Raw genomic sequence first — 26,991 nt, forward strand, 5'->3', positions numbered from 1 at the left:
AGAGCAGTTCAGGGCTTGCCAGGTGTCCGTCCTGGCAACAGCCCCCGATCTTGGTCTTTTGACCCCCATGTCCATTTAAGAGAACGGCATGATTCCTTTATCCTCTCGGTGCTCCGAGGCCCCTCCCATCCTGTGCGTGATGCCAGTTGTCGTGTGGTTTGGCTTTTAGACACTAGAGGAGCCAGTAAAAACACCTCCGAGAAACTCGTGTTAACTTTATTGTGCACAGAACAGGAAAGGAAAGCAATGCAAAGTTACACAGATCTATTTCAGTACACGGGGTAGCTAGCAAACAGGACACTGGGCTATATGGACCTTTGGTCTGACCCAGTCTGGCTGTTCTTATGTTCCTATAGTCCCCTCGTCTGCCCTGCTGGAAAATGTCCCTGAATTAGTGCCTGGTTGAACTTGAGCAGATCCCAGAGGAAATCACCCAGTCGTGCCTTAACAATTGCTGGTGGTGAAGAAACCAGCTGAGGAGTCTGGAGACGGCTACTGAATCTGTTGCCACTGAGGACCCAATGAGATTGAATAAAATTGTAACACCTAGAACCCATAGGAATCTGGAGATAGCCAGGAATCTAGAACCCAGGCACAGTGCCATGTTTACGAATGGTCAGATACCTAGAACCCATCAGCTTTTAGAACTACCAAGAAATGGGAAGCCTCGTTCTCACATCTCCCTAGGTCAGGTTCTGTTCCGTGTTCTTAAATTCTGACCCGCGTCTTACACTAGACTTGAGAGCACTGCTGCCAAGTTCAGCAACAAACACAGCCTTTACACTAATGGAGATTGCCTATCTCCTAGAACTGACCTTGGGAGATCATTGAGTCCAAACCTTTGCAGCAGGACCAAGCACCATCCCTGACAAATTGTTGTCCCCAAATGGCCTCTCCAAGGCTTGAACTTACAACCCTGGGTTTAGCAGGCCAATGCTCCAACCACTGAGCTATCCCTCCTCCCTCATTTTAACATAGGAAACCTCAGTCCACCGAGTTGTTTCTGTGCTCCACAGCCGTGCTGCCAGCCCTGCTCCAGCACCTCCGGGCTAGTGCCTCAGCCAGGGCCTTGTGAACACGGTGCCTCCATGGGAGCCAGCACCCTTGGGTGTTTCCTGAGCTCTCGGCGAGGGGAAGGGTCAGAAGTGCTTGGCTGTGGGGGGAAGTGAGGTGTGCTGCCTTAGAGCAGTGGCTCTCCGCTAGGGACACATACCCCAGGGGCGCACAGAGCCCTCCCGGGGGTACCCCAGCTCATTGGGAGATTTGCCTAGTTTGACAACAGGCGCCATAAAGAGCCCTGGTGAAGTCAGTCCCTGCTAAGCTTTCCTGCAGGGACTTGTTCCCGCTGCTCCGTGCTCTGACCCCGGACGGTGAGTATCAGGGTTCCCAGCCCGTCGATGTATAAGTGTCTGAGAAAACAGGAGGGCAGCCGTCAGTAACACCGTGCCCCCCCCCCCTTCCGGGAGAGCTCGTGCTGGCCCCCAGTGGGTCTCTCTCCCCAGCAGAAGTCGGGACAATAAAAGACCTCCCCTCCCCTCCACTCCCCTCCCCTGCTCTGTCTCCCCGCAGGTCCCCGCGCCCCGTGGGGCGTTGCTGGACGTCGACAGGAAGAGGCCGACAGCGCTGTGCCCCTTGCGGCGGGTTTGCCGAGCGCCGGCGGGGGCGTCCATTGGCTGCGGGCGCTCGGCGGGGCCAGTCTGTGCTGCTCTGCTCTGGGTGGTGTTGGGGCGGGAAGTGGTGAGCCCGGGCTCCGGGCTGCAGTTTGAAGCATCGGCTTCTGGGCGACAGCAGCAGCGTCGCCACCTGTCGTGCCGGCGTCTCCGCAAGTGACCAGCCGCAGGCGGCGAACGGTGACCCGCGAGTGCTGCCAAGCCGCACGGGAGGAAGTGTCTGCAAAGCGACAGTCGCCAGGCCCCCGGGGCCGCTTGGGAGCCCTGCACCGACAGGCCGCTTGCTCGTGCCTTGACCTGGGGGAGCTGCCGTCGCCCCGGACGCCAGCGGGACCCCTCCACACGGGCAAGGGGATGCCAGGGCCTGGGGTGCCTCACTCCCGCCTTCACTTCCCAAGCAGCTTTGCCGGGCGCACTGACAAGCCTGGGCCGTGCCCCGAGCCTTTCGCCGGCCGTTGTTGCCGCCCTGCTCACAGCCCCCCCGGGGACCGGTGTGTGTGTTGTGGTTTCCATCACCGCTCCGCTCTCAGCCGCCTCCCTCCTCTTCTTAGTGGGCCTGGAGGCTTTAGAGGCCCCAGCAGGGCTGGGAACTGGTTCCAGGCCGGGGGCCGCTGACCCAGAGAAAACCAGTCGGGGGCCGCACACAAGTGAGAAGCAAAAGAACCAACAACCCCTCACAGAGGGGGGGGCCTACAGAGCGGGAGAAAGACACCACAGCCGGCGGGGGGGGGGGGGGCGCTAGTCGAGTTGTGTGCTCCAGCCCTGCAGTGGGGGGCGGGGAGGGAAGGCTGGAGCCCAGTGCGAGCTCCCCAGTGCTGGGAGGAGGCTTGAGGCTTGGGGGCTGGATCCAGACAAGCTGGGGGCCCCTGGGCCTGACATTCCCCACTCCTGTTCTCAAGGATCGGCCCAGCCCGCTCTTTGGGGGAGAGCCGAGGTATCAGTTGCCCTGGGACTGGGGCTGGTCCCTTTGGGACTGGGAGAACCTGTCTGGAGCTGGGGAGATGGGTTAGAACCTCTCCCCTGTGCGAGGGGGGCTGGGTGGGGCACAGGGAACACCAGGATGGCAGCTGAGGTGCTCAGTGTGGCTGGTTTGGTGCCTGACACAGAAGGACGCCAGGCTCAGGCTGTAAGTAGCCCTGTCTCTAGGCAATTTGCCCTGACTTGCCTCCTCAGCGGCGCCACGGGGGTCGGACAGGCAGGCCGCTCTGCAGGGTGGACCCTCTCCCAGGCGTGTCCCTTGCGGGTTTGCCCCTCCCCCACCCTCACGTGGGTCTGTGTGTGTGGGAGCCAAACCAGGATCCCGTGCGCCCAAGGGCGGCTTTCGGAGAGCAGAGAGGTAGCGAGCGGGGGCCCTGGGCTCTGCTGGACCGGTCTGTTCAGCATCTGCAGGGCCACTCTCGGGGGGGTATGTCTACACGACAATGATCTCTCAGGTTCCACGGAACAGATTCACCGGTGAACCCTGGCTGGAAGTGCCCCCACAGAGTCAGTGCGTGTGTGTGTGTGTGTGTGTGTGTGTGTGGGGCCACACCTATGACCCTGTGTCCAGCTGGCATGTGGCTTGTGCACGGCCCCCAGCCCCTGAGCTCCTGGCGCAGGAGAGACTGAGGTGGGACAATTGTGCGGAGTTAAGGGCGTTGGCGAGGGCTGGCCGCTGGGCATCGCCCCCCAGGGAGATGGCGCTGCGAGGCCTGGCCCAGCCTGGCCGTTCCTAGGATTACGGGGAAGGGGCCGTGGGGCCAGTAGGACTCTGCGATGCCCCAGAGGCTCATGGGAGACTCGCTCCAGACGAGACGGTGCCGTTCGGTTCCCTTTGCCCAGCGCCGGCTCCGAGCAGAGTCACCGAACCGCAGGGCCGGGGATTTCCTGCTATTTCCCTCCTGGCCAGGCTGCTCCCTGGGCTCAGCGCCCGCCAAGGGCCGCCCCTCGCTCCGCCTCACGCTGCCCCGGGCCAGGGCAGGAGATCGTGTCCCTCCTTCCTCCCCACGCCAACCAGCATCACGCCCTGCCCCCTGGGGGGAGAACCCAGGAGTGCTGGCCTCCAGCTCCCCTCTCTCTAACCCATAGACCCCACTTCCCTCTCCGAGGCGGGGACAGAACCCAGGCGTCCGACTCCCTTTCAAACACCATAAAATCCCCAGGCACGATGCTTTAGAAAGAGATCTGTGTAATGTCTGTACAAAGCCTGTGGGTTGGATGCCAAAGCACGGGGCTGCATTGTGCGTATGGGGAGAGGCAGGGGGGACACGGCTGGAGGGGACAGCTGAAGGTGGGGGGCCCCCATGGTAGCAAGAGGCCGGGGCTGAGAGGGGCCAAGGCTGCACGCTCACCCCTCTCTCTGCCCCCTGCTCCGGGCTGTTCAGGGAATCAGCTCCATGATGCTGCTGGCTCCGTCCAGCCTCCGGCCAGCGCGGCTTGAGGCTCAGCTCGAGGGGTCCTTGGGGATGAACATTGTCACTGCACCTGGGGAGAGCAGGGACTGGGGCTCAGTGCGGTGATGGGTCCCTGGGAGCAGCACCCATGGGGACCATCCCAGAGGTGGCTGAATGTGAGCGCCCGGTGAGGAGTCCCCATGTCCCACCCCTGGAGGACTGAATCTCAGCTCCCGGAGAGGGCTCCCTCTATAAACCCGCCCTGAGCTCTGCCCCAGACTCAGCTGCATTTCAGCGCCAGGTGAGAGATCCCTGGGGACCCGCTCCCAGTGCTGTACTCACCGGTGAGGAGGAAGAGGGGGAAGGAGGCCCAGCCGAGGCCGAAGGACCAGCCGTAGGAGAAGGTGGGGGGTTGGACTGGGCCTGGGACTGGAGTCCTAAGACGTGTGTTTTCTGCTGTGAACACGGCCATGGCGATCATGGCACAGAGCCCTAGGGCACAGAGAAGAGCACGGACACCCGGTCAGTGCAGCCCATGCCCAGCCCCAGGGCCCCTGCTCTGCCCTGCCACCAGGGGGAGCTGCCAGAGCCCTGAGCATGTTCCCTGGCGTGGGGAGAGCTCTCCAGGACTGGGGTTAGGGGGAGGCCCCGTGGGCGCGGTACCTGCGCTGAAGCTGCCCACAGCAGAGACCAGGGTGAGGGGCACGGGGCCGAGGTTGGAGCTGAGGAACGAGGTGAGGAGAACGCCGCTGGAGACCCCCCCAGTGATCATGCCCAGGAACAGGAAAGCCCTGGTGGTATCATAGAATTCTGTAAAGGCAGGAGAGACCTGGGGTTATATGAAGAATAATCCTGCAGCAAAAATCAAATAGAACCCAGGAGTCCTGGCTCCTGGCCCTGTGTCCCTCCCCCACTCTGACCACTAGACACCCTTCCCCTTCCCTCCCCTTCCAAAAGTGAGGAAAGAACCCAGAGTCCTGGCTGTGCCCAGTGGAGCTGGCTCTTGGCAGCAGTGGGTACCCTGGAAGAGCCGCTAGCCCTTACCTAGCATTGTAACATGTTGGTAACACATTAAACTGTCACACTTCTTCCACAGCCCCTCATGGATGCCTGTACTATCCACCAGCCAGTGGCTGGAGCCCAGGGCGAGCAGCAGCAGCAGGAGACTGAGCAGAGCCAGGCCGGTGCTGACGATCCGGAGGGGCTGCATGGCAGGGGCAGCTGGGGGCCGAGGAGCTGGGATCTGGGAATGCCTGGTAGGTGAGGAAGAACAAGATGGGAAATTGCAGCCTCAGGGGACCTGGCGCTGGCTGGGCTGAGTCCTGCGGCGAGATGGGCCCCTGGAGCCAGACAGGCAGCAGCCGGGTCTCTGTTCCACAGGGCAGAAAACCAAGATGAAGAACCGCGACTGTGAGCAAAGGGCCGTCGATGGGTAATGGCAGCCCAGGATCACCCACAGGAGCCGCTGTCGGCTTCTCCTCCTCTTTCCCTTACTCCACGCCTCACAGCAGGGCCCTGGGAGCCGCTCAGCGCCTGGCCGGCCCCAACCTGGCTGTGCAACGTAAAGCCAGGCTGGGACACGGTGCTCAGGGGCAACACAGCTCAGCCAGCACCAGTCCCAGGGTACCCCGCCTCTCCAGCCAACCTGGCTCATGCCTTTCAGAGAGCCGTATGCTGACAGGGAGGGAACCACATGGCAGCGCAGCTGCCCTGCTGCCGTCACATCTCTAGCACAGACTCACTCCGAGTTCATCCCCCCCGCGGGCAGGGCCAGATTAAGACCTGCTCAGACTCTAAGGGTATGTCTACACTACCCTCCTAATTGGAAGTAGGAGGGTAATGTAGGCATACTGCACTTGCAAATGAAGCCCGGGATTTGAATTTCCCGGGCTTCATTTGCAGGAAGCCGGCCGGTGCCATTATTAAATGCCAGCAGTTCGAACCCCGTGCCGTGCGGCTACACACGGGCTTCCTAATCCGAACTAGCTGTACTCGTGGAATGAGGAGTACAGCTAGTTCGGATTAGGAAGCCTAATCCAAACTAGCTACTCCGTGCCGTGTGTAGCCGCGCGGCACGGGGTTCGAACTGCCGGCATTTAAAAATGGCGCCAGCCGGCTTTATGCAAATGAAGCCCGGAAAATTCAAATCCCGGTCTTCATTTGCAAGTGCGGTATGCCTACATTACCCTCCTATTTCGAATTAGGAGGGTAGTGTAGACATACCCTAAGTTACATTTAAGAGGCCCCACAGCATTACTAAAAAATGGAATTTAGGATTTTTTTTCTATTTAGAGGCTCCCTCATAATATAAGGCCCTAAACCAGGCTGGGCAAAATATGGCCCACGGGCTGCATTTGGCCCGCCAGCACAGCGGGAGCCTCCCTGCCTTGCTCTCACCCTCTGCTCCAAAAAGCCAACTGCGGGGCCCCCTTTTGTCTTTGAACAGCTGTGACCCTGGGGGCGGGGGAGGGAGAGGCTTCTACATGCTGCCCCCCCCCCCAGCATAATCTTGCAGCTCCTATTGGCCATCTTCCAGCCAATGGGAGTTGCCTGTTTGAATAACCAGCTGTGCATGCAGTATCCCTCCCCCCTTCCTGGCAGCTGTTCACAGAAGCACATGGCTCTGGAGGGAGCCTGGATGGCAGGGAGCCTGCCTGAATAACCTGCTGGGCTGCTGGCCAGGAGTCACCAGGTAAGCACCTCATGGCCTGAACCTGCCTCTGGCACCCCAGGTCCCCCCTCCCCTCCTGCCTCCCCCCACTTTACATAACACAAATCCTCTGTCCCCCTCCTGCACCCATAAGGGGGTATGGGTGTGCCCAGATCCTGCAGCCTACACGCTGCCCTAGGTCACAACCATGTGCTTCACCTAAACTCCCTCCCAGACCCCCCACCCAAGCTCCCTCCTGCACCCAACCTCCCTCCCAGATCCCGCACCTCCTCCGTTAATATTGTGCAAGGGTGCAGCCCTCGACCACTTTCCATTTTCTTGGCGTGGCCTCTCTTGGAAAGGGGGTGAAGCCGTAGTGTACTTAGCTTGTGTGTCAATCCGGCCCCGCCCGCAGGGTTTCTTCCCTGAGGGGCCCTGCTTCTCCCCAGGCCACCTGGGATCCCAGAGCCTTGGGCGGAGGCTCAGACGGTTGTTCTCTCACTTCCTTAACCTTCTATCTGTTGCAGCCGGGCTGCGTCCAGGAGCTGGCTCTGGCTCAGGTGGGTCTGGGCAGGCTCCCATCCCCACCCGCAGGGTCCAGCTGATGGTCAAAGGAGGAATCCCCCCCCCCCCCCCGCCTTTCAGGGGATTCACTTTCTTCTGTAGCCCCTCCCTCCCACTCTGTCCTGGGCTGGGCTTCTCTGCCGCTCCCTGCCAGTCAGGTTCATTCCTTCCCCCAGGTGAGCAAACAGCCAGGTCCCTTCCTCCGCGCTGGCTTCAGGCCGCGGCCTGGGTCTCCGGCTGCCCGGCAGCCACCTGCCCCCAGCCAGCTCTGCCCCCTTCTTGGGGGATCAGCCCCAGAGCAGCTGTCCTGAGCCCCTGGTGCCTTGTCCCAGGGCCCCAGCCCAGTAAGGCTCAGCCTGGCTCAGCCCTCGTCCCCCAGCTGCCTGCTAGCGGCGCTTTGCAGACCCTGCTTGGGCTCCCGGATCTGGTCCAATGGGGCTGGGTTTGGTCTTCCCAGAGCCAGCCCCTGCTGTGCTGGTCCCCTGGGTGCCACCCTCTGGTCCCGTCTTGGGCGTGGGTGCAGCGGGCTGGAGCTGGGGCAGCCCGTGGTACCCAGGGGGCCCTCTGGCCTTGAACTCTGGGCATGTGATTCCCCCTCCGCGTGCCCCCAGTGATGGGGTCTATGCCCCACCTGGCTCTGATCTCCCTGCACCTCCTGCCGGCCCTTCCCCAGTTCTCCCCGCTGCTGGTCCACATCCTCCCTCCCTGCCTCTATTCTATCACCCGCCCAGTCTGGGTGCTGCTCCAGACCCGCCAGCACCCAGTCCCCCCTCCGCAGGCGCCTGCAATGGTCTCCAGCCCTGTCCCCGTCCCACAGCCCTAGCCCAGCCCCTCCCAGGCTGGCCCCGTAAGCTCCAGTGTGTGGCAGGGCAGGACCTGCAGCCAGGCTCAGGTGGGGGCCAGGCCAGGTGCTAGGGGGACGGTGCTCTTTGTGTGTGAGGAAGGATGGGTGGGTGGGGGGGGGGACAGCCCCTCTGTGTCCCTGTGTGGTCCTACGCCCAGGGGGCTGTGGGTAAATGAACCCCCTCGATTCCCCTCACCTGCTGGCACCTGCTCCCTCGGAGGGCTGCGTCCGGCCGATCCCACCCCGGCTCGGAGCCCCGGCCTTGTACCTGGGCTGCTCCCACAGGTGGGGCTGGGGGCGGAGAAAGGGCAAAGTCCCATAATCAACCCCCCCCATCCATCCCAGCCGACTATTCCCTCCCCCAGGCAACTTACTCCGCTCAGCCCCTGACCCGCCCCCCTTGGCTTCCCTGGAGTCTCCCATCCCCCTGGGGACAGGACACCCCAGTGCCCCCCACGCTCCTCCCAGAGCAGAGGAGAACTCAGGCGTCCTGACCCCCAGACACCGCCCTGTAACCACTAGACCCCACTCCCCTCGTAGGGCCGGGGGGGGCCGTGCAGGGCGTGTCTCTGAGGGGGGGATCTGGGAACGGGCTTATCAGTCCCCACAGAAGAATACGGGAATTGTCTGGCGCATGGGGCAGTTCTGCCTGGCAATGCAGGGCAGGGCCCCTCTGCTTCCCCTTGCACTTTCCCCTCCGCCTTCACTTTCCATTCCCCCTCGCTCTGGGGCCATGGGCGGGGAGTGGGGTGGGGTAGGGAGGCTCAGGCCTGGCAGAGATCCCTCCCCCCATCCCTCACTAGACGGGTTCGCCCATGGGCCCAGGACGGGGCTTTGTCCATATTCCCCCACCAGGCTGTTCCAGTGCAGCGGGGCGGGGGGGTTCAGACCTGCCACTGTGGGGCCGCGTCCCACCCTGCAGGGGGTGCCATGGGCCATGCAGGGCCCAGCAGGCCCAGGGCTCCCCCAAGCATGGTGGGGTGTCACTCACCGGAGCAGGGCACACGGGGAGCTCGCCCAGGGGAGGGGGATCCATCCGTCTGTCCGTCCATCCTTGCCCATGAGCTTGTCGCATGGTCGATTAGTGGCCCCCCTCCCTGGCTGCTCTATCAGAGACAAGCAGCAAGCGGGGGGGCAGAAGCCAGAATTCGGGGGAGCCAGCTTAAAACCCGATTCCCCCCAGCACCATCTCGTGGGGGGGGGGGGGGGGCAGGGGCGCAGCGGGGAATTGGTGGTGCTTCTGCCTTTGAAATGTTGGGGGGCCCTTGCTCCATTTCAAGCAGAAGCCCCGCAGGGAGCATGGGCCAGCGGGGGACTCAAGCCGCCTCCCGCTGGCCCCCACTTCCTGCTTTCAAATGTACAAGAGCCCCCAGCTCTTGCCACATTTCAAAGGCAGAGAAGGGGTCTTGTCGACAAAGCGAACCAATTAGCATCGACTCTCGGATTAGTTGAGGCTGTGGGGGGTGATGGGACAGTTGGGGGGCAGTTGTGAGCACTGGGGGCTATGGAGGAAGGTGAGGGGTCAGGGTAATGTGGTGGGGGAAGCTTTGCCCCATGGAAGGGTTGGGCCCACCTCCGAGGCCGGCATTCATCCAGCTCCCTTCCCCAACAGGTCCCAGGTCCCTCTTGTGCCTGCCGCTGCCCAGACACACTGCAGAGGCAGGTCCTGCCTCAATAGTTCACAAACAGACTAGCCAGTGGGCAGATTATTTATTTTCAAATGGGCATCCGAGGTATTGAGACATTGGGACCAATATTTCCTCTAATTTTTCCATCCATGTGCAGAATAAATGTTGTTCTATGCACTGAGTCATGTGCAGATGTGCACCACCAGTAGAAACACCTACTGCCAGTTGTGGGAGCTCTGATAATCACCTGGGTGACACCTGACTCTCTCCTGGGTGGCTGCCCAAGTGCACAGCTTCCAGGGAGCCCTGGCAGGGCCTCAGACGGGCCAGGAAAACGCAGTTCAGGTCCACAAAAATGTTGAAGTGTTCCCCAGGGAAAAATAAAACATCCAGGCTAACGCAGGGCAAAAAGCCCCAAGCACACAAATGGGGTGGCTTTTTCAAAGAAACGTTTCCCTCTGGATCCAAACAGGTTTAAAACAAACAGCAGGAAGTTTTTCTTCACTCAGTGCCACAGTCAACCTGTGGAACTCCTTGCCAGAGGATGTGGGAAAGGCTAAGACAATGACAGGATTAAAAAATGAGCTAGATAGCCATTGTTGGACCTAACCTCCATGAATCTATTAGCCAGGACAGGTAGAAATGGTGTCCCCAGCCTCTGTTTCTCTGGAGGTGGGTGACAGGGGAGGGATCACGGGATGATTTCCTGTTTTGTTCACCCCCTCTGGGGCACCTGGCCACTGTGGGCAGACAGGACACTGGGCTGGAGGGACCTTTGGTCTGACCCAGCCTGGCCGCTCTGACATTCTTCTGATCTCCCAGCTGTGTGGCTCTGGCAGAGCCGGGGAATTCTTGGGGTGAGCTGCAGACGGGGAGGGATACCGGCCTGGTCGCTCTCACGCCTCCTGGAAACCGACCAAGTGCCGTCCAGTCTGACCCATGCCACATGGCTCCCCAGGCCACGGCTCCCTGTGCTCCAGGGTCCCAGCGTGTAGTCGTCCTTGTCCCCCATAGTCTGTCCGGAGGGGGGCTGCGAACCTGTGAGCTCTGGCATCCAGAAACCCCCGGGGAGGTGGCTCCCTGCTGAGTGGGGTGTGGGGCGTTCGCAGAGACCCAGCCCAGGCAGGGTTCGATTCGCATGCACAGATACCGTCCGAGGGTGGAAAGTTTCATGGAAGCGTTCGTCAGAACGGCCGGGCCGGCGCCGTGAGCCCTGGGTCCCGTCTTCCAACAGCTGCAGAGGCAGGAGTGCCAGTTTCTTGATACAGGAGGGAAGCCACAGACTCCGCCCCTTTTGCCCCTCCCATTGCGCCTCCTCTTCTTCTAGGCCCCGCCCCCTGGCCAGGCTGAAAGGTGGAGCCAGGCCAGGGTATAAACCCCACAGCAACCCAGCCTCGCTGGGTGGCTCTTACCACAGCCCAGCTCTGGCTGGTGGCTGATCTGGGGGAAAAAGAGCAGAGGGTGCAGCCATGGGGGAGAGGCAGATGGGGGGGGCCTAATACCCATGTCAGTGCCCCCCTACCCAGAAGAGGCAGGAGCTGCAGGCTGCTCCTGCCCCCAGTGCTTCAGGCCTGCCCGAGGCTTGCAGATTGGGGGAGCATTATGACCCCCAAAACATATTGCAAAGTGGGGAGGCATGGGGGCTGTCCCCCTTCTCCCGCCCTCCCCCGGCTCTTGTACCTCTGGGCAGGGCCAGGGGCTACAGAGGGAATGAACAGCAAAGGGCCATTTTCAACTGATACCCAGTCTCTGATTCTAGCAGGGGGAGGTTTGGGGACCCCCAGAGCAGGGAGGCCTGTCTCAACCCCTGCCATCCACTGGCTGGAGCCGTGCACATGGGGCTGGAGACTCATAGAGCTGGAAAAGTCCTCAGGAGGTCATCAGGTCCAGCCCCTGCTCTAGGCAGGACCAATCCCAACTAAATCAACCCGGCCAGGGCTTTGTCAAGCCGAGACTTAAACACCTCTAGGGATGGAGACTCCACTACTTCCCTAGGGAACCCAGCCCAGCACTTCCCCACCCGCCTAGGGAAATAGTTTTTCCTAATCTCCAACCTAGACCTCCCCTGATGTAACGTGCGACCATTGCTCCTTGTTCTGCATCCCTCACTACTGTGAACAGCCTCTGTCCATCCTTCTTGGGACCTCCCTTCAGGGAGTTGCAGGCTGCTACCAAATCCCCCTTCCTCTTCTCTTCTGCAGACTAAACAGACCCAAGTCCCTCAGCCTCTCCTCATCCGTCAAGTGCTCCAGCCCCCGAATCATTTTGTTTGCCCTCCGCTGGACCAGGGCAGGAGATCATGTCCCTCCTTCCTCCCCATGCCAACTAGCATCACCTACTGCCCCCCCCAGGGGAGACAACCCAGGCGTGCTGGCCCCCAGACCGCCTGCTCTAACCACTAGACCCCACTCCCCTCCCCGAGCTGGCAACAGAACCCAGGCGTCCGACTCCCTTTGGGTATGTCTACACTACTACCCTAGTTCGAACTAGGGTGGTTAATGTAGGCAACCGAAGTTGCAAATGAAGCCCGGGATTTGAATTTCCCGGGCTTAATTTGCATCTTGCCGGGCGCCGCCATTTTTAAATCCCCGCTAGTTCGAACTCCGTGCCCGCGGCTACACGCGGCACGGAGTAGGTAGTTCGGATTAAGCTTCCTATTCCGAACTACCGGTTCCACGCTCTACACGCTCCACCCCCACGCTCACGCTCCACCCCATCAGAGGTGGGGAGGGAACCCAGGCGTCTTGGTTCCCAGCTCCACTAATGCAGCACATTACAGGCATTACCTCCTATCGTACAATGAGTGCCTGTCATGTTACTGGAATTTGAGGGAAGCAGCCAAATCATGGCTGCACCCATAGGTGGGGGTGCTGGCCCCAACAATGGTATAAAAGGGGGCCATGTGGGGTATTGAATGGGAGCTTATTGTTTGCTGATCCTGTGTACGCTATTTATGTGAGTGTATAATGTCTGTGTGTGTAGGTAGGAATCTGTAATCTGTGTGGAAGCTGAATATTTCTCTGAATGTGGTTGAGCATTGCTATGGACAGGCTGATTAGCGAGGCCCTGTGGGACAATGGCACTTGATGGGCCAAGGACACACCTAAAGCATGAGGGCGGAGACCTAAGAGCGGCCAGCAGAGAGAGGCTGAGGGCCAGGTGACCGGCTGCATTCAAGAAGAGGCCAGGAAGGAGGTATAAAGAGGCCATGTGGTCGATGCCATTTTGTTCTCAGCTCAGCACTTCATCCCAGAGGCAGCACTGCAGGGATTGAAGAGCCCGGAAGACCTGTGAACCCATCCTGATGCTAGGATGTGCAACAAGAACTTTTAAACCAGCAGCTGCAACATCTCTGCTAGAGCCTGCATTGAGGACTGGGAGATTCGATGCATGTAACGTACTATTCTTTAATAACCTTATTCTCATGCTTTTCTTTCTTGTGATATTAAACCTTTAGATATAGATTCTAAAGGATTGGCCCAGCGTGATTTGTGGGTAAGATCCAGAGGGTAAATTGACCAGGGATCTGGGGCTGGTTTCTTGGAACCGGACAGGACTTGTTCGGGGTAGGTGGGATTGGGTGCTAGGACCCCCCACCTGTGTATAGGCCCGGGGCCATCTGGGTCACGGATATTGCTGGGGTGTCGGAGGGGTTTTGCTCGTGAGGCTTCAGGCAGGCAGCTGAAGCGCTCTGTGAGACTGGTTTGTGGCCTGTGTGGAGAGGTCATCAGTCTGGGGCTGTAAGGAGCCCCGGATTTGAGCAATTCACCCTGAGCGGACGCCCTCAGCTGTGCCCAGACACGGCCCGGTCCGTCACAGTGCCCCTCTGCTACCCAATGGCAGGCAGTCCCACAGGCTAATCCCTCTGCTACCCAATGGCAGGCAGTCCCACAGGGTTACCCCTCTGCTATCCAGTGGTAGGCAGTCCCACAGGGTAACCCCTCTGCTATCCAGTGGCAGGCAGTCCCACAGGGTTACCCCTCTGCTATCCAGTGGTAGGCAGTCCCACAGGGTAACCCCTCTGCTATCCAGTGGCAGGCAGTCCCACAGGCTGATCCCTCTGCTAGCAGAGATGCTTGTCACTGGATATCTAGTGGCTATGTGTAGGTGAGGACGGGCCTGCGTCCCAAGGGCTGTGAGAGTGAGGGACACACATGCAACCCTGACCCTTCCTGTTGTAGAGAGCTTCAGGAGGTAGCCGAGTTACTCTGTTACAGAAAAAAAACGACAAATGGTCTGGTAGCACTTTATAGACTAACAAAAAATTTTGGCTGTGTCTAGACTGGCGAGTTTTTCCAGAAAATCAGCCGCTTTTCCGGAAAAACTTGCCAGCTGTCTACACTGGCCGCTTGAATTTCCTTTGGTCTGACCCAGTCTGGTTGTTCTTATGTTCCTATAGTCCCCTTGTCTGCCCTGCTGGAAAATGTCCCTGAATTAGTGCCTGGTTGAACTTGAGCAGATCCCGGAGGAAATCACCCAGTCGTGCCTTAACAATTGCTGGTGGTGAAGAAACCCGCTGAGGAGTCTGGAGACGGCTACTGAATCTGTTGCCACTGAGGACCCAATGAGATTGAATAAAATTGTAACACCTAGAACCCATAGGAATCTGGAGATAGCCAGGAATCTAGAACCCAGGCACAGTGCCACGTTTACAAATGGTCAGATACCTAGAACCCATCAGCTTTTAGAACTACCAAGAAATGAGGGACAAATGAGAAGCCTCATTCTCACATCTCCCTAGGTCAGGTTCTGTTCCACGTTCTCAAATTCTGACCCGTGTCTTACACTAGACTTAGGAGCACTGCTGCCAAGTTCATCAACAAACACAGCCTTTAAACTGAGGGTATGTCTACACTACAAAGTTAGTTCGAACTAACGGACGTTAGTTCGAACTAACTTTAATAGGTGCTACACTAGCGCTCTGCTAGTTCGAATTTGAATCGAACTAGCGGAGCGCTTAGTTCGAACTAGGTAAACCTCATTTTACGAGGACTAACGCCTAGTTCGAACTAGCTAGTTCGAACTAAGGGCTGTGTAGCCCTTTAGTTCGAACTAGGGGGAGGCTAGCCCTCCCCAGGTTTCCCTGGTGGCCACTCACCTGGCACGGCACAGAGCCACCCACCCGATGCCCCCCAGCCCTCCCCCTCTTGCCGGGACCAGGCTGGCGGCTCCCGGGAGCTTGCCCTGGACCGCAAGAGGCGGGCACCTTCCTGGGCTAGTGCGGACATAGTGGTCCTCGTCCACGATCTCCTCACTAGGCACAGGAAAGTGGCCATCTAGGGCAGGAGAGCTGCCAGCCTGGCCACCCAGGAGCAGGTGTGCATGAAAATCAAGGGGGTCCAGTGAGACCCCCGACCCTGAGCCCTGAGCTTACAATGGCCGTCCTGGGTCAGACCAAAGGTCCATCTAGCCCAGTAGCCTGTCTGCCGACAGCATCCAACCCTAGGGACCCTGGAGGGGATGGACCGAAGACAGTGACCAAGCCATTTGTCTCGTGCCATCCCTCTCCAGCCTTCCACAAACTTTGGGCAGGGACACCACTCCTACCCCCTGGCTAATACCACTCCATGGACCCAACCTCCATGACTTGATCTCACTTCCCTTTCAACTCTGTTCTAGTTCCAGCCTTCACAGCCTCCTGCAGCAAGGAGTTCCGCAGGTTAACTATTTGCTTTGTCAAGAACAACAACTTTCTCTTACTAGTTTGAAGCCTGATACCCATTCCTTTCCTTTGGTGTCCTCTAGTCCTTCTTTATGGGAACTCAGGAAGAACTTTTCTGAATGCACCCTCTCCACCCAACCCCTGCTTTTAGAGACCTCTATCCTGTCCCCCCTCCGTCTCCTCTTTTCTAAGCTGAACAGTCCCAGTCGCTGTAGCCTCTCTTCATCTGGGACCTGTTCCCAACCCCTGATCATGTTAGTTGCCCTCCCCTCTCCCAGCCTTTCTCTTCCCCTCTCCCACCTCCTTTTCCCAGTCTCCCCCAGTTTTGTTCAATGAAGACAGAGTCAATGTTGGAAGAAACGTTATCTTTATTTTGTACATCAATAAGAAGGGGGGCTAGGGAAGGGTAAGTGGAAGGAGGTGAGGGAGGAATGGGGTACGAGCCCCCGATGGGGAGGACTGGGCTGGCTCTGCGGGCTTCTGGGGGTGGAAGCTCTCCTGCAGCCCCCCGATTGCCCCCTCTCCCCAGATGGCAGCCTGCGGCAAGTGCAGCCGGGCTGATGGCCGAGTGCTGTGATGTGCCCAGTGTGGGTACTCCGGGCACTCCAAGCCAGAACTTCTTTGCAAGCGGGGCACCCCTTAGAACTGTGTGTCCGGGGTGGGGGTCGGGACCCTTTAAGCGCAGCCCTCGGCTAGCCTGAGACAGCATCTCCATGCTCTAAGTCCTCCTCTGATGCCCTGCCGGCACTGCTTCCGGCCATCCTTAAGCCCTGTTCAGAGTCCACTCAATGTGGACTTGCTAGTTCGAATTAGCAAAATGCTAATTCGAACTAGTGTTTAGTTCTAGACGCGTTAGTTCAAATTAACTAATTCGAACTAAGTTAGTTTGAACTAGTGCTGTAGTGTAGACGTACTCTAATGGAGATTGCCTATCTCTTAGAACTGATCTTGGGAGATCATTGAGTCAAAACCCTTCCCTTTGCAGCAGGACCAAGCACCATCCCTGACAAATTGTTGCCCCAAATGGTCTCTCCAAGGATTGAACTTACAACCCTGGGTTTAGCAGGCCAATGCTCCAACCACTGAGCTATCCCTCCTCCCTGTGTTGAAGCAGCTTGTAAAGGTGTAAATGACCAAGAGGACACCAGTCACCGACTCTGGCAACCCCTTTGTGTAGAGATTCAAGCCCTGGTAGAGGTGGGAGGGGCGGCCCTAGACTAGCTGCCAGCAACTGGCACCCTAGGCGACCCAGGCAATCGGCGCCCCACCTCCAAACCCCTCAATGGTATTGCACCACGATTTGGAGCCCCGTTTAACTTGGCGCCCTAGGCGACCGCCTAGTTCACCTATATGGACGGGCCGCCCCTGGGTAGGGCAGCCAACCGAGGAAGAAGGAAGCCACAGCAGCCACCATGACTTTGAAGGGCTTCCCAGCCCACATTGGCCTCTTCTCCTTCATCTTCAACCCCACCAGCCGTAGCATCCCGCAATGGTGCAGAAGGGCAGCAGGAAGCCCAGCAGGAACCGGATCACAAACGTGGTCAGATGGATCCGTCTCCCTGGCTCCTGCACCTCGGCTCTGTTCCAGTCTCTGGAGAGGACATAGTTGCTGATACTGATGATTCTGTCCCCGTCCACCACATGGGTCTCCCAGAAAGCCAAGTAGGGGACACTGAGAGCAAAGGAGACCAGCTGCACGCCCACAGCCAGCGTCCCAGCCTGGCACACTGTGCGATGATGGTGGCAGATGAGGCTGTAGCGGTCCAGGCTGATGAGGGTGAGCAGGAAGACGGAGGAGAACATGGCTAGGGAGACGCAGGTGTTGAGGAGTTTGCACATGGCCGTGCCGAAGACCCAGTGGAAACCCATCAGGATGTAGATGGCGAAGAAGGGGATCAGCAGGGTGAAGAGGAAGTAGCAGAAGACCAGGTGGAGGAACCAGAGTGTGGTCACCGTCCTCTTCATCTTCAGCCCCAGCACCCATAGGTACAGCCCGTTCCCCACCGCACCCACCAGAAAGGTGATGAAGAGCAACACGGCTGTGGCCAGGTGAACGGGGCTCACAGCTGCTGGGCTCTGTTGGGAGTTTGCCTTTGTGGTTGGTAGGAGAGTTGTGATCTCTTGGTCCAGGGTGCCCTGGAGGGAAATGGAGGCAGAGCTGGAAGTGAGGGCAAGGGAGGGGAACGGAAGAGTGGAAGAGGAGAGAAGAGAAATAGCAGAGGGTGTTTGGAAGGCATCATCAGAGAGGACCTTTATGGGCACCCTCGGCTCCTCCAGAACATCCAGGCTGGATATGATGGGGAGCTGGGCTACAGCTGGTGGAACTCACTGCTGCAAGATGGAGCCCTGGGCAGTGGAGGAGGGAAAGAAGATAGGTGCAGGGGGAGCAGAGAAGGAGAAAGTCTAGTTGATCAAACACAGCCCTGTGCTGAGAACACCACGTGGCTGTGAGCAGGAGGACAGGCTGGCTCAGAGGGGTGGGGATGGACTATCGGGCCTTTCCCCACTAGGAGGCTCTGTCTCCAGGGCAGGGCCGGGCTGGCTCAGGAGGGTGGGATCGGTGTTGCTGAGTCCCAGGTTATAGAAGCTGGTGCCAGTGGAACTCTCTGCTACCAGATGGAAGAAGTTGCCCCTACACTCTTCTGTGCTTATCTGCCTGTCGCTGTTACATCCTGACTCATTAGATGTACAGGGACCTCACCCTCATTTTAACACAGGAAACCTCAGTCCACTGAGTCGCTTCTGTGCTCCCCAGCCGTGCTGCCAGCCCTGCTCCAGCACCTCCGGGCTAGTGCCTCAGCCAGGGCCTTGGGAGCACGGTGCCTCCATGGGAGCCAGCACCGTTGGGTGTTTCCTGAGCTCTCGGCGAGGGGAAGGGTCAGAAGTGCTTGGCTGTGGGGGGAAGTGAGGTGTGCTGCCTTAGAGCAGTGGCTCTCTGCTAGGGACACGTACCCCAGGGGCGCACAGAGCCCTCCCGGGGGTACCCCAGCTCATCGGGAGATTTGCCTAGTTTGACAACAGGCGCCATAAAGAGCCCTGGTGACGTCAGTCCCTGCTAAACTTTCCTACAGGGACTTGTTCCCACTGCTCCGTGTTCTGACCCCGGACGGTGAGTATCAGGGTTCCCAGCCCGTCGATGTATAAGTGTCTGAGAAAACGGGAAGGGCAGCCGTCAGTGGCAGCGTGCCCCCCCCCCTTCCAGGAGAGCTCAGGCTGGCCCCCAGTGGGTCTCTCTCGCCAGCAGAGATTGGGGCAATAAAAGACCTCCCCTTCCCTCGGCTCCCCTGCTGAGTCTCCCCGCAGGTCCCTGCTCCCTGTGGGGCGTTGCTGGATGTCGACAGTGTAGAGGCAGGAAAGGGAATAAGGGAATTTGTGTGCAGCCATCAGCATGTACCTGCCCTCACTAATTTGGTTACTAATTATGATATGTTGTGTGATGTTACTAAAATTATAGACCAGCCCCATCACAGAATTATATTGGGGATATTAATGATTATATTGCTTTTGCTTATTAAAGGTTTCATATTTGATTGTTGTTGTAAAAGATGTAGTAATAGAAATAACTTTTATGTTTGTACTAATTATGTAATGTTTAATGAAAATAAAGGATTAGAAAGGTAGTTGTGCTGTAAGCACAAAAGGGGGGACTGTGGAGGCAGGAAAAGGGACTAAGGGAATTTGTGTGCAGCCATCTTGGTCTTGTTAACAAGAGAGCAAGAGTCAGGCTAAGTCTGTGGCGTGACAACGCGAGATCTGGAATTAGACGCTGCCTTCGCCTCTCGCCTCCGTACGGAGATAAGGATAGAACGCTGACTCTGGCAGGGACCTTGAGATAAGGAGCATCTGGGTGGAACTAAATAACTGTGAGCCATTGGGGTTTGTAATGGGGAGGAGACTAATTGTTATTGTTATTATATCTAATGGACAGTATAGAAACTGCTTCAGAATTGCTTGTATTGGAAGATCTGCCTCGGGGGGGCGAGGGGGCTCCCCCTGTCCGAACCAGTTTTCCCTTGCTGCAGCTCGTAATAAAACTGTCTCTGGCTACTTGTTGCTTAAACACAACGCAGAGTGAGGACAATGTTTTCTTCCAGAAAAGAAGAGGCCGACAGCGCTGTGCCCCTCGCGGCGGGTTTGCCGAGCGCCGGCGGGGGCGTCCATTGGCTGCGGGCGCTCGGCGGGGCCAGTCTGTGCTGCTCTGCTCCGGGTGGTGTTGGGGCGGGAAGTGGTGAGTCCGGGCTCCGGGCTGCAGTTTGAAGCATCGGCTTATGGGAGACAGCAGCAGCGTCGCCACCTGTCGTGCCGGCGTCTCCGCAAGTGACCAGCCGCAGGCGGCGAATGGTGACCCGCGAGTGCTGCCGAGCCGCACGGGAGGAAGTGTCTGCAAAGCGACAGTCGCCAGGCCCCCGGGGCCGCTTGGGAGCCCTGCACCGACAGGCCGCTTGCTCGTGCCTTGACCTGGGGGAGCTGCCGTCGCCCCGGACGCCAGCGGGACCCCTCCACACGGGCAAGGGGATGCCAGGGCCCTGGGGTGCCTCACTCCCGCCTTCACTTCCCAAGCAGCTTTGCTGTGACAACGGGCCTGGGCGGACTGATGAGCCACCCTGGCGAGGGCCGTGCTCCAGAGCCTTTCGCCCGCGGTTGTTGCGACCCTGCTCACAGCCCGCCCCCGGGACCGGTGTGTATAATGTGATTTCCATCACCGCTCCGCTCTCAGCCGCCTCCCTCTTCTTCTCATAGACTCATAGACTTTAAGGTCAGACGGGACCATTATGATCATCTAGTCTGACCCCCTGCACAGTGCAGGCCACAGAATCTCACCCACCCCTCCCAGAATAATCCTCTCACCTAGATCTCAGATATTGAAGCCTTCAAATACTTTGAAGGCCCCAAGCCGCAGAGAATCCTCCAGCTGTGATCTGTACCCCATGCTACAGAGGAAGGCGAAAAACCTCCAGGGCTTCAGCCAGTCTACCCTAGAGGAAAATTCCTTCCCGACCCCAAATATGGCGATCAGCTAAACCCTGAGCATGTGGGCAAGACTCACCAGCCAGACACCCAGAAATTCTCCATAGTAAGTGCTATCATCCCTCCATTGACCTATTTCCCACTGATAATGAATGGTCAATTAGTTACCAAGATCATGTTATCTCATCAAACCATCCCCTAATCATAGAATCATAAAACTGGAAGAGACCTCAGAAGGTCATCAAGTCCAGCCCCCTGCTCTAGGCAGGACCAATCCCAACTAAATCAACCCGGCCAGGGCTTTGTCAAGCCGAGACTTAAACACCTCTAGGGATGGAGACTCCACTACTTCCCTAGGGAACCCATTCCAGTGCTTCTCCACCCTCCTAGTGAAATAGTTTTTCCTAATTCCTCATTCCACGAGGAGTAACGGTAGTTCGGACTAGGAAGCCTAGTCCGAACTACCTACTCCGTGCCGCGTGTAGCTGCGGGGCACGGAGTCCGCACTACCGGGGATTTAAAAATGGCGGCGCCCCGCTTATGCAAATGAAGCCCGGGAAATTCAAATCCCGGGCTTCATTTGCAAGTGCGGTATGCCTACATTACCCCGCTAGTTCGAACTAGCGGGGTAGTGTAGACATACCCTGAGGGAGTCAAAATCTGCTTTTTTGAAATCCTAGGTGTGTATTTTACTACTCTCTTTTCTTCCTTTGGAAGGATCCTGAAATCTACCATCTCATGATCACTGCTTCCCAGGTTGTCACCCACCTCCACTTCCCCTATTAGTTCCTCCCTGTTTGTGAGCAGAAGGTCAAGCTGCTCACGGCCCCTGGTCGGATCCTTCAGCACTTGTGTCAAGAAGTTATCCCCAACATTCTCCAAACACTTCCTGGACTGCCTGTGTACTGCCGTATTGGTTTCCCAACAGATGTCAGGGGGATTAAAGTCCCCCACGAGAACCAGGGCCTGCGATCTGGCAGCTTCTCTCAGTTGTCCGTAGAAAGCCTCATCTACCTCATCCACCTGGTTCGGTGGCCTGTAGCAGACACCAACCACAACATCACTGCTGTTGTTTGCTCCTTTAAACTTAACCCATAGACTCTCAACAGGTTTTTCTCCCTTTTTATTCTTCTTAATAGGCCTGGAGGCTTTAGAGGCCACAGCAGGGCTGGGGAACCAGTTCCAGGCTGGGGGCCACAGACCCACAGAAAACCAGTCGGGGGTCGCACATAAGTGAGAAGCAAAAGAACCAACCTTGTCCGTGAATACAGAGGGGGTCCCTTACAGAGCGGGAGAAAGACACCACAGCCTGGCGGGGGGGTGGGGGGGGGGCTAGTCGAGTTGTGTGCTCCAGCCCTGCAGTGCGGGGCGGGGAGGGAAGGCTGCAGCCCAGTGCGAGCTCCCTAATGCTGGGAGAAGGCTTGAGCCTTGGGGGCTGGATCCAGACAAGCTGGGGCCTGCATCCGGCCCCCAGACCTGAGGTTTCCCACCCCTGTCCTAAAGGATTGGCCCAGCTGGCTCTTTGGGTGAGAGCCGAGGTATCAGTCGCCCTGGGACTGGGGCAGGTCCCTTTACGACTGGGAGAACCTGTCTGGAGCTGGTGAGATGGGTTAGAACCTCTCCCCTGTGCGAGGGGGGGCTGGGTGGGGCACAGGGAGCACTGGGGTGTCTGGAGGAGGTGGGGGGATGGGTTACAACCTCTCCTCTGTGAGAGGGGGGGCTGGGTGGGGCACAGGGAACACCAGGATGGCAGCTGAGGTGCTTAGTGTGGCTGGTTTGGTGCCTGACACAGGAGGACGCCAGGCTTGGGCTGTGAGTACATAAGAACATAAGAACGGCCGTACTGGGTCAGACCAAAGGTCCTTCTAGCCCAGTATCCTGTCTGCCGACAGTGGCCAGCACCAGGTGCCTCAGAGAGGGTGGACTGAAGACAATGATCAAGTGATTTGTCTCCTGCCATCCCTCTCCAGCCTCTGACAAACAGAGGCCAAGGACACCATTTTATCCCCTGGCTAATAGCCTTTTATGGACCTAACCTCCATGAAATTATCTAGCTTCTCTTTAAACTCGATTATAGTCCTAGCCTTCACAGCCTCCTCTGGCAAGGAGTTCCACAGGTTGACAACACGCTGTGTGAAGAAGAACTTTCTTTTATTAGTTTTAAACCTGCTACCCATTAATTTCATTTGGTGTCCTCGAGTTCTTCTACTTAGGGAACTAATAAATAACTTCTCTTTATCGGCCCTCTCCACTTCACTCATGATTTTATAGACCTCTACCATATCCCCCCTCAGTCTCCTCTTTTCTAAACTGAAAAGTCCCAGTCGCTTTAACCTCTCCTCATATGGGACCTGTTCCAAACCCCTAATCATTTTAGTTGCCCTTTTCTGAACCCTTTCCAAGGCCAAAACATCTTTTTTGAGGTGAGGAGACCACATCTGTACACAGTATTCAAGATGTGGGCGTACCATAGTTTTATACAGGGGCAGTAAGATATTCTGGGTCTTATTTTCTATCCCTTTCCTAATAATTCCTAGCATCCTATTTGCCTTTTTGAACGCCGCTGCACACTGTGTGGAAGTTTTCAGAGAACTGTCCATGATAACTCCAAGATCTCTTTCCTGATTTGTCGTAGCCAAATTAGCCCCCATCATACTGTACGTATAGTTGGGGTTATTTTTCCCAATGTGCATTACTTTACACTTATCCGCATTAAATTTCATTTGCCATTTTGCTGCCCAATCACTCAGTTTGGTGAGATCTTCTTGGAGTCCCTCCCAGTCTGCTTCTGTCTTGACTATCCTAAACAGTTTGGTATCATCCGCAAACTTTACTACCTCAGGGTATGTCTACACTACCCTCCTAGTTCGAACTAGGAGGGTAATGTATGCATACTGCACTTGCTAATGAAGCCCGGGATTTGAATTTCCCGGGCTTCATTAGCATAAGCGGGGAGCCGCCATTTTTAAATCCCCGCTGCTTCGAACCCCGTGTAGCGCGGCTACACGGGGCTCGAACTAGGTAGTTCGGACTAGGGTCCTATTCCGAACTACCGTTACTCCTCGTGAAACGAGGAGTACCGGTAGTTCGGAATAGGCACCCTAGTCCGAACTACCTAGTTCGAGCCCCGTGTAGCCGCGCTACACGGGGTTCGAAGCAGCGGGGATTTAAAAATGGCGGCTCCCCGCTTATGCTAATGAAGCCCGGGAAATTCAAATCCCAGGCTTCATTAGCAAGTGCGGTATGCATACATTACCCTCCTAGTTCGAACTAGGAGGGTAGTGTAGACATACCCCCAGAGATTTGTTAACATTAAGTTTTTCTATTTGTTCCAAAACCTCCTCTAATGACACTTCAATCCGGGACAGTTCCTCAGATTTATCACCCACAAAGGATGGTGCAGATTCAGGAATCTCTCCAACGTCCTCAGCCGTGAAGACTGAAGCAAAGAAATCATTTAGTTTCTCCACAATGGCTTTATCGTCCTTGATTGCTCCTTTTATATCTCGATCGTCTAGGGGACCCATGGGTTTTTTAGCAGGCTTCCTGCTTCTAATGTACTTAAAAAACATTTTGTTATTTCTTTTTGAGTTTTTGGCTAGCTGTTCCTCAAAATCTTTTTTTGCTTTTCTTATTACATTTTACACTTGATTTGACAGTGTTTATGTTCCTTTCTATTTATCTCACTAGGATTGGACTTCCAATTCTTAAAAGATGCCTTTTTGTCCCTCACTGCTTCTTTTACATGGTGGTTAAGCCATGGTGACACTGTTTTAGGTCTCTTGCTATGTTTTTTAATTTGGGGTATACATTTAAGTTGGGCCTCTATTATGGTGTCTTTAAAAAGTTTCCATGCAGCTTTCAGGGATTCGGCTCTAGTCACTGTGCCTTTTAATTTCTGTTTAACAAACCTCCTCATTTTTGTGTAATTCCCCTTTTTGAAATTAAATGCCAGGGTGCTGGACTGCTGAGGTGTTCTTCCCTCCACAGGAATGTTAAATGTTATTATATTATGGTCACTATTCCCAAGCAGTCCTGTAATGGTTATCTCCTGGACCTGATCCTGCACTCCACTCAGGACCAAATCGAGAATTGCCTCTCCCCTTGTGGGTTCCTGCACCAGCTGCTCCAAGAAGCAGTCATTTAAGCCATTGAGAAATTTTATCTCTGGTTCTCTTCCTGAGGTGACATGTATCCAGTCCATATGGGGGTAATTAAAATCCCCCATTATTATAGAGTTCTCTATTTTGGTAGCCTCTCTAATCTCCCTCAGCATTTCCATGTCAGTATCTCTGTCCTGGTCAGGTGGTTGGTAATATATCCCTACTGCTAATTTCTTATTACTGGAGCATGGAATTACTATCCATAGCGATTCTATGGAACATGTTGATTCACTTAATATTTTTATTTCATTTGATTCTATATTATCTTTCACATACAGTGCCACTCCGCCACCCACCCGGCCTGTTCTAGCCTTTCGATATATTTTATATCCTGGTATGATTGTGTCCCACAGATTTTCCTCATTCCACCAGGGTTCAGTGATGCCTATTATGTCAATCTCCTCATTTAATACGAGGTACTCTAGTTCACCCATCTTATCAGTCAGACTCCTAGTATTTGTGTACAAACACTTTAAAAATTTGCCACTGCTTATTTGTCTGCCCTTCCCTGATGCATTGGATTCCTTTGTATGCGGTTGTTTGTCTGCTCTGGCCCATGGTTTGCCCTCTCCCCTCCTCTCTTTCTGACTACAGCTTAGAGAATCTCTATCAATGGATTCTCCTCTAAGAGAAGTCTCCCTCCGATTTACGTGCATCTCCGCACCAATCGGCTTTCCCCATCTTTTAGTTTAAAAACTGCTCTACGGCCTTTTTAATGTTTAGTGCCAGCAGTCTGGTTCCACCCTGGTTTAGGTGGAGCCCATCCTTCCTGTATAGGCTCCCCCTCTCCCAAAAGTGTCCCCAGTTCCTAATAAAGCTAAACCCCTCTTCCCTACACCATCGTCTCATCCACGCATTGAGACTCTCTCCCAGGAATGTCCCTTGCGGGTTTGCCATCCCCCCAACCCTCACGTGGGTCTGTGCGTGCGGGAGCCAAACCAGGATCCCGTGCGCCCAAGGGCGGCTTTTGGAGAGCAGAGAGGTGGCGAGCGGGGGCCCCGTGCTCTGCTGGACCGGTCTGTTCAGCATCTGCAGGGCCACTCGCCGGGCGCAGGGAGACCAGCACCTCTGGTGTGGGGCACGGGGGCGGGTTATTCAGGGATCCTTTACGTGGGGCTGAAATGCAACCAGCTCTGGGGAGGGGCACGGGGCTGGGCATACAGGGACCCTGGTGCCCCAGGAGCTGGAGGAAGGAGGCTTCTGCCCAGACCTTTCCTCTCCTGCCCCAGGGCTCGTCTCGCTGATCAGCCTCCTGTGCCGGCCGCTGGTCCCCAAGACCTCAGCCGCCTTCCCCTCGTGCTGAGGCCCCCACGTGGCTGGTTGTGCTACATGGGCTGCCTGGCCTCCTTCTTCTTTCTCCTGGGTGGTGAGAGCTGGGCGCTCGGCCCATGGATGGGGACACGGGGTCTCAGTTAGATACCCTGGTGGGAGGGGCTATCAGGTTGCGGGAGGCACTGTGGGTGGGATTCCAGGGAGGGAGCTGGGCTGAGCGGGGCTCTTTGGGGGGCAATAGGATAGTGTGTGTGGGAGCACTGGGGATATGGAGGAAGGCGAGGGGTCAGGGTAATGGGGAGGAGGGGTGTCTGTGCCCCATGAAAGGATCAGGCCCACCCCCAAGGCTGGCACGCACCCAGTCCCCTCCAACAGGGCCCAGTGCCCCCAAACACCTCAGCCTGGTGGGCCCCCAATGATCTCCCAGGTTCCACGGAACAGATTCACCGGTGAACCCTGGCCGGAAGTGCCCACACTGAGTCACTCTGTGTGTGTGTGTGTGTGTGTGTGTCCCGGCTGCATTCCCACCCCCCCTCCCCCGCGTATGTAGCCACACCTATGACCCTGTGTCCAGCTGGCATGTGGCTTGTGCACGGCCCCCAGCCCCTGAGCTCCTGGTGCAGGAGAGACTGAGGTGGGACAATTGTGCGGAGTTAAGGGCGTTGGCGAGGGCTGGCCGCTGGGCATCGCCCCCCAGGGAGATGGCGCCGCGAGGCCTGGCCCAGCCTGGCCGTTCCTAGGATTACGGGGAAGGGGCTGTGGGGCCAGTAGGACTCTGCGATGCACGGCCCCCTGCCCCTGGGGGCAGGTGAGCAAAGCCCACAGGTAAGTGCTGCATGTGCGGGACTGGGGGTATGTCTACACTACCCCGCTAGTTCGAACTAGCGGGGTAATGTATGCATACCGCACTTGCTAATGAAGCCCGGGATTTGAATTTCCCGGGCTTCATTAGCATAAGCGGGGAGCCGCCATTTTTAAATCCCCGCTGCTTCGAACCCCGTGTAGCGCGGCTACACGGGGCTCGAACTAGGTAGTTCGGACTAGGGTCCTACTCCGAACTACCGTTACTCCTCGTGAAACGAGGAGTACCGGTAGTTCGGAATAGGCACCCTAGTCCGAACTACCTAGTTCGAGCCCCGTGTAGCCGCGCTACACGGGGTTCGAAGCAGCGGGGATTTAAAAATGGCGGCTCCCCGCT

At 56.9% G+C, this 26,991-nt stretch overlaps 1 long non-coding RNA gene and 1 pseudogene across 1 annotated transcript; both read right to left on the reverse strand.

The window, feature by feature from the left end:
* Positions 1-3,848: 3,848 nt before the first annotated feature.
* LOC142819632 (uncharacterized) lies at positions 3,849-4,834 on the reverse strand. The gene is made up of 3 exons (XR_012897490.1): positions 4,706-4,834; positions 4,385-4,534; positions 3,849-4,133 (listed from the first exon to the last, which is right to left on the reverse strand). It is a non-coding gene; the product is annotated as an uncharacterized LOC142819632 (long non-coding RNA).
* Positions 4,835-16,449: 11,615 nt separating this feature from the next.
* On the reverse strand, positions 16,450-20,463 carry LOC142819698 (putative G-protein coupled receptor 33; annotated as a pseudogene).
* Positions 20,464-26,991: the final 6,528 nt, after the last annotated feature.

The sequence above is a fragment of the Pelodiscus sinensis genome, chromosome 24 (genome assembly GCF_049634645.1).
Source record: "Pelodiscus sinensis isolate JC-2024 chromosome 24, ASM4963464v1, whole genome shotgun sequence".
Classification (NCBI taxonomy): Eukaryota; Metazoa; Chordata; order Testudines; family Trionychidae; genus Pelodiscus; species Pelodiscus sinensis.